Source organism: Notamacropus eugenii, chromosome 6 (genome assembly GCF_028372415.1).
Source record: "Notamacropus eugenii isolate mMacEug1 chromosome 6, mMacEug1.pri_v2, whole genome shotgun sequence".
In the NCBI taxonomy this organism is placed as follows: domain Eukaryota; kingdom Metazoa; phylum Chordata; class Mammalia; order Diprotodontia; family Macropodidae; genus Notamacropus; species Notamacropus eugenii.
The window spans coordinates 321,917,543-321,932,436 of NC_092877.1; positions in this window are offsets into that span (position 1 = coordinate 321,917,543).

Consider the following 14,894-nt stretch of genomic DNA (forward strand, 5'->3'; position numbering starts at 1 on the left):
ATGTCAACATTTCATGAAATCCTCTCTAGACAAAATAGCCAGAGGTGATTTCTCCTCTTAGAAGGCTTCATGCTAGAGTGCTCATAAAAGATATACTGGAACTATAATAATGGGTCTAAATGGCATTTATTGTTTATTGAAATGATCCCAGATGGACATTATCAGAGCATTGGATAGGACTGGAAAAGCAACCTCAGTATTTTATAATGCAGATTCTTTTTGTGTATGATATTGTGCAGTGTATACATATGTGTTCTTTATTCTTGTTTGTATACACACACACAAACATACACAGATACAAGGATCAGTGCATGAGTGGGACAGGAGAGAGAGACAGAGAGAGAAAGGAAGGGAGGGAAGAAAGAGAGGAAGGAGGGAGAGAGAGGAAAAGGGGGAGGAGGGAAAGAGAGAGAGAAAGAAAGAGAGTGAATTTCCACAGATGTTCTCCCTAATTCTGTCCTAACCCAACCCTCAACAGAAAATCAGTTTGATCCTAAAATTCTTAAAAATTTATTCTTAAAAAACAAGCCATTAGATAATAGTAGCTTCAAAATATGCCCTAGGAGGTATATGCTATTATCATTCCCATTTTAAAGATGAGGAAACAGAGGCAAATGGATGTTAAGTGACTTGCTAAGGGTCACACTCAATATCTGTAAAAGAAGCACAGGCCTGTTAAAGGACCCGCCTCTTCTGAAATCCTGTAATATTATATACAGCTTTAATAAACTCAAACTACCCTAAGACTTTTGGGATACCTTGTACTTCTCTTATAACACAACACATTCATTTTACTTAGAGTTAGAAGTTAGATTTCAGGGGATAGAGAAGTAAATAAGTAGTTGAGGAAATAGAAACAGCTATTCTAAACATTTCTTTTTAATAGTTTGGTAGTTAAAGGGCTAGAGGCAACTAGGATAGAGTGCTAGGACTGGCATTAAGAAGACTCATCTTCTTGAATTCAAATCTCTCCTCAGACACTATCTGTGTGATCTTGGGCAAGTCACTTAACCCTTTTCACCTCGGTTTTCTCATCTGCCAAATGAGCTAGAGAAGGAAATGGCAAACTACTCTAGTATCTTTATCAAGAAAACCCTAAATGGGCTCATGAAGAGTTGGACATGACTAAGATGACTGACAACAAGTTAAAGAGTTAAGAGATACAGCACAATTTCTTGAAGGAATGGAGGAGTCAAAAGGCTAGGAAATAGGGGGAAATAGAGACAAAGACACAGAAAGAGACAAAGGTAGAGAGAAATAGAAGCTTAGAGAAAAAGGGAAAGAGAGAGAGAAAGAGGGAAAGAAGAGAGGGAGAGAATTTCAAGTGACTGAATCATGGGACAAGCCTTTGAAGGAGTTGGCAGGGTAGAGAGATTTGGTCTTGACAAGAATTTGAGCCATTTCTTTAGTGAAAGGAGTAAAGGAGAGAATGGGTAAAGACAAAGAGGGCTTAAATTATAGAATGGGGTAGAAGATGGCCTCTATTTTCTCAGAAAAGTGTGTTGAAAAGACATCTGTTGAGAGGAAGGTACAAAGGATGTACTGGAGACCTGAAGAGAGAAGATAACCTGAAAGGAATGTGATTAGCAGTTGATCAAGGAAGATGAAAAGTGTTAATTATGCAATAATGAGGTACAAATGAGATAAAGTAACAGAGATCCATAGTGGACCCATGATGTTGTTACTTCCTTTAGTAGTGTTCAATGGTTTAGGATTATGAGTAGAGAAGGCAGAGGATGGGGATGATTCTAGGCTGAAGACGAGCAGTGTGTGAATGGTGATAGGAAAGGGAAAGATACGGGACAGGTAAACTGTTCAACTACAGAAAGGATAAAGATTATAAATGGAGAAAAGTGAGGTTAGAACAGAGGCAGTGTATCCTATGTCAGAGAGGGAAAGAGGACTTGGAGGCACCATTATGGACAAAGAATAGGGTTAGAAGATGACTGGTTTCTCTCAGCTAGGCTTAGGTGACAACTTCACATATGTCATCATTTTATTTAGGGGGTACCATTCTCCAATTTTGAGCATATTGTCCTGCATAACCTTTTTGGTTCAGTTGATGGGTCATTTCAGTTGACCATTTCATTTGTCTGACTCCATTTTCAGCTGGTGGCTATGGCTACCATTTTGTTGTCTCAGCTTACTTGACTGGATTGACCCATAGCTGTGATGTACCCTCGGAGAGGCAGAGGCTGATGAGTCGCTCTTATGTAATCAGCTAGGGACCATCCTATCCATCGGAAAGGATCTAAAAGAGTGAAAACAGATGCAACTTCTTATCTCCCTGACTAGATTTCATAAGTCTTTGTTGACTTAGCCAGGAGGAATATTCTTTTCTAATAAGCAGCCTGTTGCTGGGGGATGGTTTGAAAAATGACACACAGGTATTCTCTGTTCTGTGACACTTTAATTTTGAGAGTGACAGTTGTTGCTGTACCTCATAGGTAACCATGGCAACAAACCTAGCACTGGTGAGCTGGAGATGTGACAGCATAGTCAATGACAATTAATTGGGTTACTGTTTTTTCCCCCCTCGGGACTCATGAGACCGCTGATGCAACATTTCTAGGGTGCAATTAGAGACATTTTGGACCAGGAAAAAAATAACTAGATTTCATATAAAACATATTCTGGCAACCATCTCAGTGGTAAATATTCTTATGGTGAAGGATCAAGTGGATCCTCCTTACCTCTTTCCCAGGGGAATTTCTGAGGGGATGCTAAATTTGAGCTTAGGATCTAGCAGGCTTCTATATGTAAATCCTTTTCCTTTTCTTCAAACTTTCATAATGCCAGAGAAAAAAAAGCATTGAAGGGCAAATTTCAAATAATGATTTGGTATTTTGGATTCCTCTCAAGATGGCTTTGCTTCAGCCTTCTTAATGAGTTGTTTGCAGTTATATTTCCCTGGGGTTTGTGGGAGAAAAGTAGTCTGATCTTTTTGACTTTGAAACACTACTTACTGGTACCTTTCTGTTTTCTGAAATCCTTAGGCAAGGGAATAAGATTTAAGTAGACCTTTGAAACATACTGAGTGTATTTAGTACCATGGTAGGGTTGGGGAAAAACTTGCCTTTGTAACTGTCTGCTAATGGGGAGAGTAAAAGAACCACGAATACATACTTAGCATCTGTATGCCTAGAATAGACTAACTCAGTTCCAGTGTTTCTGTGCTCAGAAGAGCACAGCCATGGCAAACATGATCTCTACTTTTTGACTCAACACTGGCAAAGAAGAAATAACAAAAGAAAGCTAAATCTAACTTAGCAGAATCCAGACACTTTGGGGAAAAAATAGGAGGGATAGCTTGATAAATGCCTGGGTTATGATGTCTGCCTCTGAAACTTTATAGAGCTTATTTGGATACTTTGATGGATTTTCATTTTATGGATGTAGGTACTCTCTCCAGCAACCAGTCCATGTTCTCTCATCATTGACTTCTCCTAAATAGCCAAACAATGTACTACTTGCTACACTTACTATGTCTGTTTATAGATCTATTGATATTTCATGGATATCAGTGGAGTAAATGGTCCTTTCTTTGTTTTATCCTATTCTTGTACCACATAACAGGCATACTCTCTTTTCCAGCTATACATTTCTCTGATGGAAGATCTTTTTAATTTTGTAAATCTATTTGTTGTCCTTTTTTTAGTTTTACCCTTAACTACTCTGGGGATTTTATTTAATTGGGTCTTTCGCCAACATTTTTATAACATGATTTTTTTCCCTCTCCATTACTTCTTAATATTCTATGAGGTAATACTAGATGTGATGATCAAGATATTATTTCTCCCTCCTAAAATGGTGAATTTACAACTAAAATTTACAAGAAGTTCTCTATCATCTCATGGTTAGGATTTCCCAGTGTTGTTCCATTCCTGTGGGGAGGCATTCAGAGGTGACAATATATTTCTTCATACACATAGACATATACATATATACATACATGTATGTGTGTATATGTATATATATACACATATGTATTGTGTGTATGTATGAGGTATTTTGTGAGCTAATATTTAGGCTTGGATCCTAAGTGGTCAAGTTTATGATGACTCAGATTTCATGCCTGCATGAAGGGCAGAGTAGGTGAGAGAGCATTGGATAGTAGAAACATACGTTCTTCATTTTTCTTCAAGATAAACACATGGGACCCCAGACTTTTTTCATGGAAAGACCCATGGGAGAGGAAAAAAAAAGATTCAGAAAAGTGGCAGACATGTAGAGGAGCTGGTGCCTCCATATATTCCTGATTTCCAGCTTTCCTCCCTAGAGATTTCAGGGAATTTTCTTTTGGCTTAGATCAGGGTTTCTCTCTTGGTTGAGTTCCCAATGGAAAAGCTCATTCAGGTTGTTTATTTTATGTCACAGTCTAATCTGTAAAACTTCTCATTTTTCTGTTCACCATTTTCTTGGATAAATTTGTTACTCACTATTTATGATGGTCTTTTGTGTAATTAGCATTTGGTGGGAAGGAATCAAGCCTATGGATATAAGTTTAGGATTGGTCCTTCCCTGGAGTAACAGTGACCAGCCAGTCAGTCAACAAGTATTTATTGACTGCTATGTGGCAGACACTGAGTTAAGCACTGGCGATACAAAGAACTTAAAAAAAAAAACACCAGTTCTCTCATGAAACTCACAATCTAATGTCAGAGACAATAGGTAAGCAACTATGTATGAACATGATATATGCAGGATAAATTGGAGATAATTAATAGAGGGAAGGCATTAGCATTAAAGGGGAATCAGGAAAAGCTTCTTATAGAAGGTGGTTTTAAGTGGGACTTGATGGAAGCCAGAAAAACCTGGAGATGGAGATGGGGAGGGAGAGACCAGAAAAACCAGCAGCTTTGTTGCTTTTGAATTTAAAAGTCATTCCCTAGATTAGCAGTATTTTGTGACAGCCCTCCCTCACTCAAAACAAAGTCAAATGCCAAGTCATGTCATTATTTCTCTGATGGCATGGTCTTCTTTGACATTGAGGGATGTACACACACACATTTTGTGAACAGATACATGTAATTTTAGTTCAGTATTCCTTCTCTAAGAAGAGAACACAGATATCAGTCTTATGGCTACTCCTTTTGCTTCTTTCTAGGCAGAAATCAAAGTCTCCTTTGAAGAGGGGTGGGCAATATTCTAGAGATGTCTATCAATGCCTCACTATGGGCTGCATATAGATATCCTCTGTAGATACGCACATCCTACGTGGGCAACATATGTACCTTACATCTGCATTCATGTTATTTTACGACCAAAAATAATTGAAGGGATGTAAAATATGTAAAATAAGGCCGATAAAATTGAATATTCTCTTAGAACTCCTAATTCAATCCAATAAACATAAATGAGTTATCAGAATATGGCACTGGATACTGGTTCCAATGTACATTTTTTTATCTTTTTCCCCCATATACTGAAGGTCTTTAAGTAAAAGCTGTGCAACCAACTTGGATATGTAGCAAAGGAGATTTTTGATGAGGTATGTATTTGACCATTGAGGTGATATCCTTTCAAGTGATAATCCCCCCCTTTGCAGTCAAAATGGATTACATGCCACTCAGAGACAATAAAACTTGTTATTAGCCTAGAGTCTATATTATATAGAAAGAATTTGTATATGTTAGGGAAAGATATGAAAATTGCACCCTTTATATGTCCATTCTTTGGGTCATCTGAGATTTCCTTATAACATGTATAAGGGAGACAAAGATTTTTTGCCATAATAGCTGTAATTCAAGGCATATATTATTATAACTGACCCTTTGTCTCTTGGTCTACTCAAGGCACATAGAAATTTTCAGGTAAGTTGCATGACTGGGATTGTAATGAAAAGGCAATGAGAAGTGGCGTATGTGCTTATCCCTAGCCTCAGAGAAACTCGGCAGGAGTTGTTAACCAAAAGACTGAATTCCTTCTGGTAAGGAAGGATTGAATATATAAGGTCCTTAAAACTGAATTTGTAATTTTTGACTGAATGATATGTGTGTGTGTGTGTGTGTGTGTGTGTATGTGTGCGCACGCGCGTGATATTGAAGATGACATGGATCTTTCTAACAGAAGAGGTGAAAATGTACTGATTACTCACCTGGGCAGTATAGTCTAGGACAGTCTCACAAAAGAGAATAACATAGTACCCCTGATGAAGAAGAAGCTGTAGTTCCAGGTGACAGCTTTAGCTGAAGAAATCTACAAGGAAACACCGAGAATTTATTACAGAAGGAGTTCACTGAGTGCTATAGTATTGCTGCAAGGCTTTGTGGGTTTGGGTTGGGCATTTCCTTTTTTTGGAGGAGAGAAGGCAAGGCCATTGGGGTTAAGCGACTTGCCCAAAGTTATACAGATAGTAGGTGTCATGTGTCTGAGACTTGATTGGAACTCAGGTTCTCCTGCCTCCAGGAGCCCCTATTCACTGAGCCACCTAGCTACCCCTAGGGTGGGGCATTTCAATAGGGGAAGACATTTCAGATAATGTTAAAGCATTGAAATGGGAATGGGAATAAGACTCTTTTAGCTTCTAGGTTTCCATGATTGTTTAGATAGTAACCATGTCCAGAAGTTGTATATAAGTAACTTTTGAATGACTATTTTAACAGATTATATTCCTTGCATTTTTCCTAGTATGCATTTATGGATTTATCAGTAGGAAATGTGAGAAGATGTTGGGTGGATGATGTTGGTACTTGTATTGATAATGCATTTTTACTTATTGTTAATGTATTTTTGCTCCTTAATGAGATCTTTCCCATCCATTAATAGACTCAGGTGACCTGCTTAAGTCACATGGAAGCCTGAGTCCCATGAGTCTAAGTGATATGGAACAGGAAGCAGTGGAGCTGGAGCAAAGCTGAGAGGGAGTTATAGAGCAGTCAGAACTGAAGGATGCAGCCAAGTCAAGCTAGCAGCTGGCTGTGAGTGAGAGAAAGGCATTTTGTTTAAGGGAGACTGTTTGTGATTTGTTTAAGGGATATGATTTGTGAGAAGCCTAACAGAGGGAAAGTTTGGGGCTGGTGTTGTTCTCTGCATTGTTATTATGTATAGTTTTTTTTTTACTATGATGGATGTGGCTTTCTGGTGTCTGAACAGATGTTTTGGTTCTGTCTGTTGTATTTCACAATTCAGAATTACACCAGGATATTCATGGCTGCCAAAGGCTCTGTGAATATCACATTTGTGCTATAGTACTGAAATTATTATCCACCGCCTGGTTTTCATGAATTTGTTTTTAGTTGTTTCTGACTCTCCATAACCCCATTTAGGGTTTTCTTGGCAAAGATATTGGAGTGATTTGCCATTTCCTTTTCCAGTTCATTTTATAGATGAAGAAACTGAGGCAAACAGGGTTAAGTGACTTGCCCAAGGTCACATAACTAGTAAGTGTCTGAGGCCAGATTTCAACTTAGGAAGATGAGTTCTCATGACTCCAAGCCTGTCAGTCTATCCACTGTGCCTCCTTCTGCAAGAAGTCATTCCTGGTTCTATTTATCTTAGCATCTTCCTTCTGTGATCCTCCTCCAACATACCCTGAAAACATATTATTTGTACATAGTTGTTTGCATGTTGTCTCTCTCATTAGATTGGAAGTTCCTTAGGATCAGGCATAGTGTTTTTGCATTTCTTTTGTATCCCTATGGTTTAGTGCTGTACCTAATACAGGGCAGGCACCTAATAAATGTTTTTTGACTTGACTTATTAAAGTTAAAACATACATCCTCCTTTGTACTTAGCTAATGGTAAACTACCAAAATGGAGAGCAATATACTTTCCAGAAATTTTGCGTCGCCATTTTTAAAGAACAGACTTTGTTGAGGGTTTTGTCCACATTTTTGATGATATTTATCTTATGTTAAAAATAAAATACAAAAATCACAATTTTAAAATGCTTAAAAAGAAATGTGGATATCATGCCTTTAAACTTTTGTTAAGATTAATTTATCAGTTAAAAACCCCATCAATCCTAGAGATATGACTTGCATATTTGAATGTGTCCTTTCTGCCCTGTTAGCCTCCCTGTGACCTCTAACGTGCTTCACTCACAAGGCTACTGAAAATACTAGGAAGATAATAACAGCACTCCCCAGTCCCTGGGAGCATGACACAGCAGAAAGGAAGAAATGATGATGCTTTGTCTTCTATCAATCACCAGTTTCCTTCTTGTGCTTTTTATTCCATTACTTCTCCTAAGTTCTCTTTTACTGGGGCTAAATCTTTCACCTCTTATCAGTCTTTCCTTTTATTTTCTTGTAATACTGGCTATCCCATTTCTCTCTCTCTCTTTTAATTCTATTAGAATACACATTTTGCTTGACTAACTTTTCCTCAGGCATAATCCCTTGCTGATGACCTGGACTTTTCAGTGGTTTTCTATGATGAGTGCTAATTGGCCTGCACTCTTAATTTTTCTCATGAGTTCTGGAGAGGGTAGTATTTTTTTCCCCCTAGGAAAAACTGAAACATGACTGAAGACTGAAGTATCTATTATGTAAACACAAAAAGAGTCAGAGAACAGACTTCAGGGGACTTTGAGCCGAAGGAAGACCAAAGAAAACAAGGAGAATTTCCAGTCCAGGGCCTCGTAAGCGTTGACACCATTTTCACTATTGCACAGCGTGAGAAAAGGAAAAACATCCACAAGAGGAAGTGTTTCTCCTCAGAGTAGTTGCAAAGCTGATGCAATCAGTTTCTGACAGGATCAGAAATGGAGAAAACATTCAAAAGGAAGTTTCACTTGAAGGTTTGCCTTCTTCAGAATTGGGATGAGTCCAGCCAAATCCTTTAGACTCAGATATCTAATGTAATGGCCTGACATTTAGAATGTAGCTGATTACATTTTCAATGTGCAGGGAAACAATATTAGCGAGGTGGAAGTAGGGATGGGGAAGAAGAAGAGGTTCTTGGGAGGTCTTGGACAATTCATTTCAATGAGAGGGCTGGTTCTGGATTCAGAGGACCTGGATTCCAATTCTGCCTTTGTTGCTTAGGACCTATGTCAGTATCCTCATCTGTAAAATGAGAGCTGGACTAGATTGTTCCTCTGGTTTCTTCTAGCTCTAAATCAATGATTCTATGATTTAAGTCAATAAACATGTATTAAGTGCCTATAGTTGTGAAGAGAACACTGTACTACGTGCTGGGAGAAATTAAAAAATTCAGATAAGACTCTCTTCTTATATTCATGGAGTTTATGTTCTAGTTGGCCAACATGACACAATAAAAATGGTCATATAAAAATATTTAAAATACATAAGAGAGATGCAAATGCAATGCTATACAAGGTCATTTGGAGTGAGATTATTCCTAATAGGAGGACTGAAGAAGCCTATGGAGGAAGCAGTATTTGAACTGGCCTTTAAAGGATAGGGAAGCTTTCAGAGGGAGCAGATGAAGGAAGGAGAGGGATGTATGAAAGATGACATTACAAGGGTAAGAAACAGAATGAATAAAAAGCACACAGCCTGAATGAACCAGGGCATGTTCCTTGTCATTGTCAAACTTGCCCAAATAGCTAGCTGGTAGGTTGAGGGAGAATAAAACAAGCTACTGCTTATAGGTTAGATGTTTATATGTGATATGTGGTGAATTTTGATTTAATAGACTGCTGAGTAATTGGGATCAAAGTTTTCAAAATGACCAAAATTGATTGAAAGCAAACTGTACATGGTCTGGTTATTTATTTTGGTCATCTCGGTGACCTACTTGAATCAGTCCAGTATTCATTCAGTGATGTCTGCAGAACTTGGCTTATAGCCAGAGAAGGGGAGCCAGTAGAACTGATGAGAAATTGTACAGGAACCCCTGATTATTGATTTCTGTTTCTGCTGAATATCCATAGCATGTAGAATGTCAGCCACATTATGGTGCTTGGTATGTTAGGTGAACAAAAAGCTATTTTGGAAATTTGTGTAGTTTCTGGGCATAGAAAACATTCCTAATAGGGAAAGTCAATGTTCATTTATGTACTGGGAGAACTTTTTTCACAAATGAAGATAATTATAATTCATCCTAGCAGGTGTTAGATAGCCCTTACCTTTCCTAATCACGGGACTGGAGATGCAAAGAAATGTGAACCTTCAGAACCTTCAGAAATATGAACAATATTAGGTCACTTTATTCTTCTAATATGAAAGCCTACTATCTCAAGGAATCTTTTATCTTCTTAGAAAGAGGGTCCCAGTATATATATAAATAGTAGTATCCACTACTATTCAAAGTTCTCTGGAATATTCTGTAATGTTCTTTACATCATCAATTGCAATTATATAACCTGACAGAGGATATTGTGAAGTACCTTGGTGTTGTAGATAAAGAGGTAGCCCAGAAGTCAGAAAATCTTGGGTTCAAATACTGCTTCTTACATATCCTGACTGTATAACCTTGGGCCAGTTCTCTAAGCAACACTATAAGTGGTAAAGAAGACACTGACCTGAATTGGTAGAAGGAATTTCCTCACACAGATGTTCCCTATACCTATGAAATCATGTGTCCCTCTCACATGACTTCAGAATTTATCTATCTATGTGTGTATGTATGTATGCATGTATATATGTATGTATGTATCTATCTATCTATCTTTGATTCGCTATAAAATATCCCTAACAAATAGCTATCTAGTGTACAATGGAAAACTTCTAATATGCTTCCTGAAGCAGCCCATCATCACAGAATCTGAAAAGTGGAAGGGATATCAGTGGTCATCTAGAACAACCCTTGCACCCAAGGAATTCCCACTATAACATATAATAAGTGGTGGCTCAGAATCTGAAGAGCTCCAGTGAAGAGGAATGTATTACCTCTTAAGGAACGTTACTTCTTATTCTACTTTTGGATGGCTCCAATAGATAGGAGACTTTTCCTGACACAGGGTGTGTATTGTTCGCGTATGTCTACATGAGTTTGGTCTAAGTGTGTTTCAAGGGGAGGAATGAATAGATATCTCTGAAATCTCATTCTCCTCATGCCCTTTCATGAGAGATTTTGATTCTTGCTTGGAGATGAGAAAGAAATTGGAGCAATGAGGCTAGTAACCCTGTTCTCCACAGAGAATATTGGGGTAGAATTATATCTATCTGCCCTCCTAAAATCTATTAGTTTAGAGGAAATACTTTTTTTTTGGACCACGCTGCTTCACTGGTTGTTATGCTTGAAAGAAGGCAAGGTGAAGCTTATATCCAAAGGCTTGGTTCTTACCCATCAATGCTAGCTATGCAGAAGATCATCATAACTAGTGAATATTTAAAGGGTTTAATGAATAAATCCATTTGTCCAAGCAGATATCAAAAAGAAATCAGAGAAGCTATACACAAGATAATCTAATTGAAAATATACAGAATGAGCTAGGTCTCCTACTGGAAGAAAGATATTTTAACTTGCCTGAGAGAAAATCCTCAATTTCACCCAACTGGAAATTCCCTGAAATCCCTACAGACATTAAACTGGAAATCAGGGACATGTTAGGGGTGAGGGAGAGTGGCAAATTTTCTCTTGAAGTCTAGTTTTCTAAGTTTTTCTTCCACTCTGGATTTTTCTCCAGAGGATTTGGAACCATATGTGTACTCTCTCAAAGCAATAAAGAAAAAAGGTCTCTGTTGTTCCCAGCTGTCCTGACAATTCTGTGGTAACAGAGTGACATGAAAGACAACCAGTCATTCTTTTCCCAATGGGGGTGGGTTTTATGCAAATATATTGGGTCAAAGTTCCTGTGCTCATCACTAGTGGGAACAAGTCCATTAGTAGCCCCTTTACTTCTGGACAAGATGATAGACCTATAGTCTCAAAAACAGAGTAACAAACAAATATAAACAACCCTTTATACAAACAAAATGTAGTTAAGATATATTTATTTATAATAGTCCCCTCATCTACTCTTTTAGTAATCCTGTCAAAAAAAAAAAAAAAGGAAACGAAGTTCATCTAGCATGATCTGTTCTTGATGGAATTAAACTGGCTCTGTAATTACCACTTCCTTTCTAGATATTCACTAACAATCTCTTTAATAATATTTTATAGAATATCCTTAGGAATTGAAGTCAAGTTTATTGGCCAAGAGTTTGCAGACTCTTTTCTCTTCTTTAAAAAAAAGAGACATTTGCTTTTCTCCAGTCCTGTGATACTTCAATGCCTTGTCATGGCAAAGGGGCTTGCATATAGCTCAATGAAACTAGGATAACTACAGGTGGCTCCAGTACTAATGAAGTAGCTGGGCCAAAGCTGCAAGAAAGCTCAAGTGTGATGTGTCTGGTGATGAAAGGAAAGTCCAACGTTGTAAAGGTTAATATTGCTTAGAAACCTGGAATGTAAGATCTATGAACCAAGGTAAGATGCATGTAGTCACACAAGAGATGGAAAGATTAAACATTGATTTCTTGGTTGTCAGTGAACTCAAATGTGGTGAATGGGTGAATTTAATTCAGGTAATCATTACATATGCTACTGTGGGCAAGAATGCCTTAAAAGAAATGGAGTAGCCCTAATAGTCACTAAAAGGGTGAGAAAAGCAATACTGAGGTATAATCTCAAAAATGACAGTATGATATGTGTTTGAATCCAAGGCAAACCATTCAAAATCACAGTAATACAAGTCTATGTTCCAACCACCAATGCCAAAGAGGTGAATATTGACAAGTTTTTTGAAAATCTTCAACACCTAGCAATAACACCAAAAAGGATGTCATGTTCATCATAGGGGATTGAGATGCTAAAATAGGAATCAAAAAATAATTGGAATAACAGGCAAATTTGACCTTGGTGTACAAAATGAAGCAGGGAAGAGAGTAATAGAGTTTTGTCAAGATAATTTGTTGGTCATAGCAAACACTTCTTTTCAACAAACAAAAAGACAACTCTACACATGGACAACAACAGATGGTCAATATAAAAATCAGACTGATTATATACTTTGTGGTCAAAGGTTGAGAAGCTTCATACAATCAGTTAAAACAAGACCTAGAGTTGATTGTAGCTCAGATCATGAGTTTCTTATTGCAAAATTCAGACTTAAAGAAAGGCGGGAAAATCAGACTGTGTAAGTATGGTCTAAGTAACATCCCTTATGAATATGAAGTGGAAGTGATTTAAGGGATTAGATCTGGTAGAGTTCTTAAAGAATCATGGACAGAAGTTCTCAGTATTGTACATGAGACAGCAATAAAAAACATTCCAAAGAAAAAGAAGAGAAACTGTAAAAGTTAGATAAATAGCTGAGGAAAGAAGGAAAAGGAAAAGAGAAAGAGAAAGATATACCCACCTGAATGCAGAATTCCAGAGAATAGCAAGGAAAGATAAAATATTCTTAAATAAACAGTGCAAAGAAATTGAAGAAAAAAATAGAATTGGAATGATAAGGGATCTTTTCAAGAGAATTAGAGATATCAAAGAAATGTTTCATGCAAAAATGAGATGGTAAGAAACAAAAATATTAGGGACTTGACAGAAGTAGAAGAGATTAAGAAGAGGCAGCAAGACTATACAGAAGAACTATATAAAAAGGATCTTAGTGTCATTGATAACCATGATAGCGTGTTTACTCATCTAGAGCCAGGCATTCTGGAGAGTGAAGTCAAGTAGGCCTTTGGAAGCAGTGCTAACAATAAGGAGGTGGAGGTGATGGAATTCCAGCTGATCTACTAAAAACCCTAACAGATGATGCTGTTAAAGTGCTGCACTCAATATGCCAGCAAATTTGGAAAACACAGCAATAGCCATTGGATTAGAAAAGATCAGTTTATGTCCTAATTCTGAAGAAAGGCAATGACAAGGAATGCTTAATTGCTGAATGTTCAGTACTAAACAATTGTGCTCATTTCACTTGCAAGCAAAATTGTATTCCAGATCCTGAAAGCTAGGTTTCAGCAGTACATGAGTTGAGAATTATCAGAAGAACAGGCTGGATTTCAGAGGCAGAGGAACTAGAGACCAAATTGCCAACATTCACTGTATAATGCTGAAAGCAAGAGAATTTCAGAAAAAAAAATCTACTTCTTCTTCATTACTTCACTAAAGACTTTGTGTGAATCATATATAACAAAATGTGACAAGTCGTCAAAGAGATGAGAGTACCAGATTATCTTACTTGTCTTCTAAGGAGCCTGCATGTGGGTCAAGAAGCAACAGTTAGAAATGACCTTGAAATAAAGGAACATGACAAGGCTGTATGTTATCACCTTATTTAACTTATATACAGAGTACAACATGTGAAATGCCAAGCTGGATGCATCAAAAGTCAGAATTAAGGTTGCTGGGGAAAACATCAATGAATTCAGAAATGCGGATGGTACCACTCTGATGGCAGAAACTGAAGAGGAATTGCAAAGCCTCTTGTTAAGGGTGAATGAGGAGAATGTAAAAGCTGGCTTGAAGTTTAACATAAAAAAATAAGATCCTAGCAATTGGCTCCATCACTTCCTGGCAAATAGAGGAAGAAAAATGGAAGCAATGTTGGATTTATATTCTTAGACTCAAAGATCACTGCAGATGGCAACTGCAGCCATGTAATTAAAAGATACTTGTTCTTTGGAAGGAAAACTATGGTAAATCTGGACAGTGTACGAAAAAGCAGAGACATCACCTTGCCAATAAAGGTCCACGTAGTTAAAGCTATGGTTTTTCCAGTAGCAATGTATGACTGTGAGAATTAGACTATAAGGAAAGCTGAGTGCTGCAGAATCTATGTTTCTGAATGGAGGTGACAGAAAAGACTTTTGAGAGTGAAGATCAAATCAGTCAGTACTTAAAGAATAAGTCAATACTTAATTCAGACTGTTTAGTGGAAGGTCAAACACTGAAGCCGAAGCTTAGATATTTTGAACACATGATAAGATGGTTTTCATTGGAAAAGACCCTAGTGTTGGGAAAGATTGAAGGCAAAAGGAGAAGGGGACAGTAAAGGA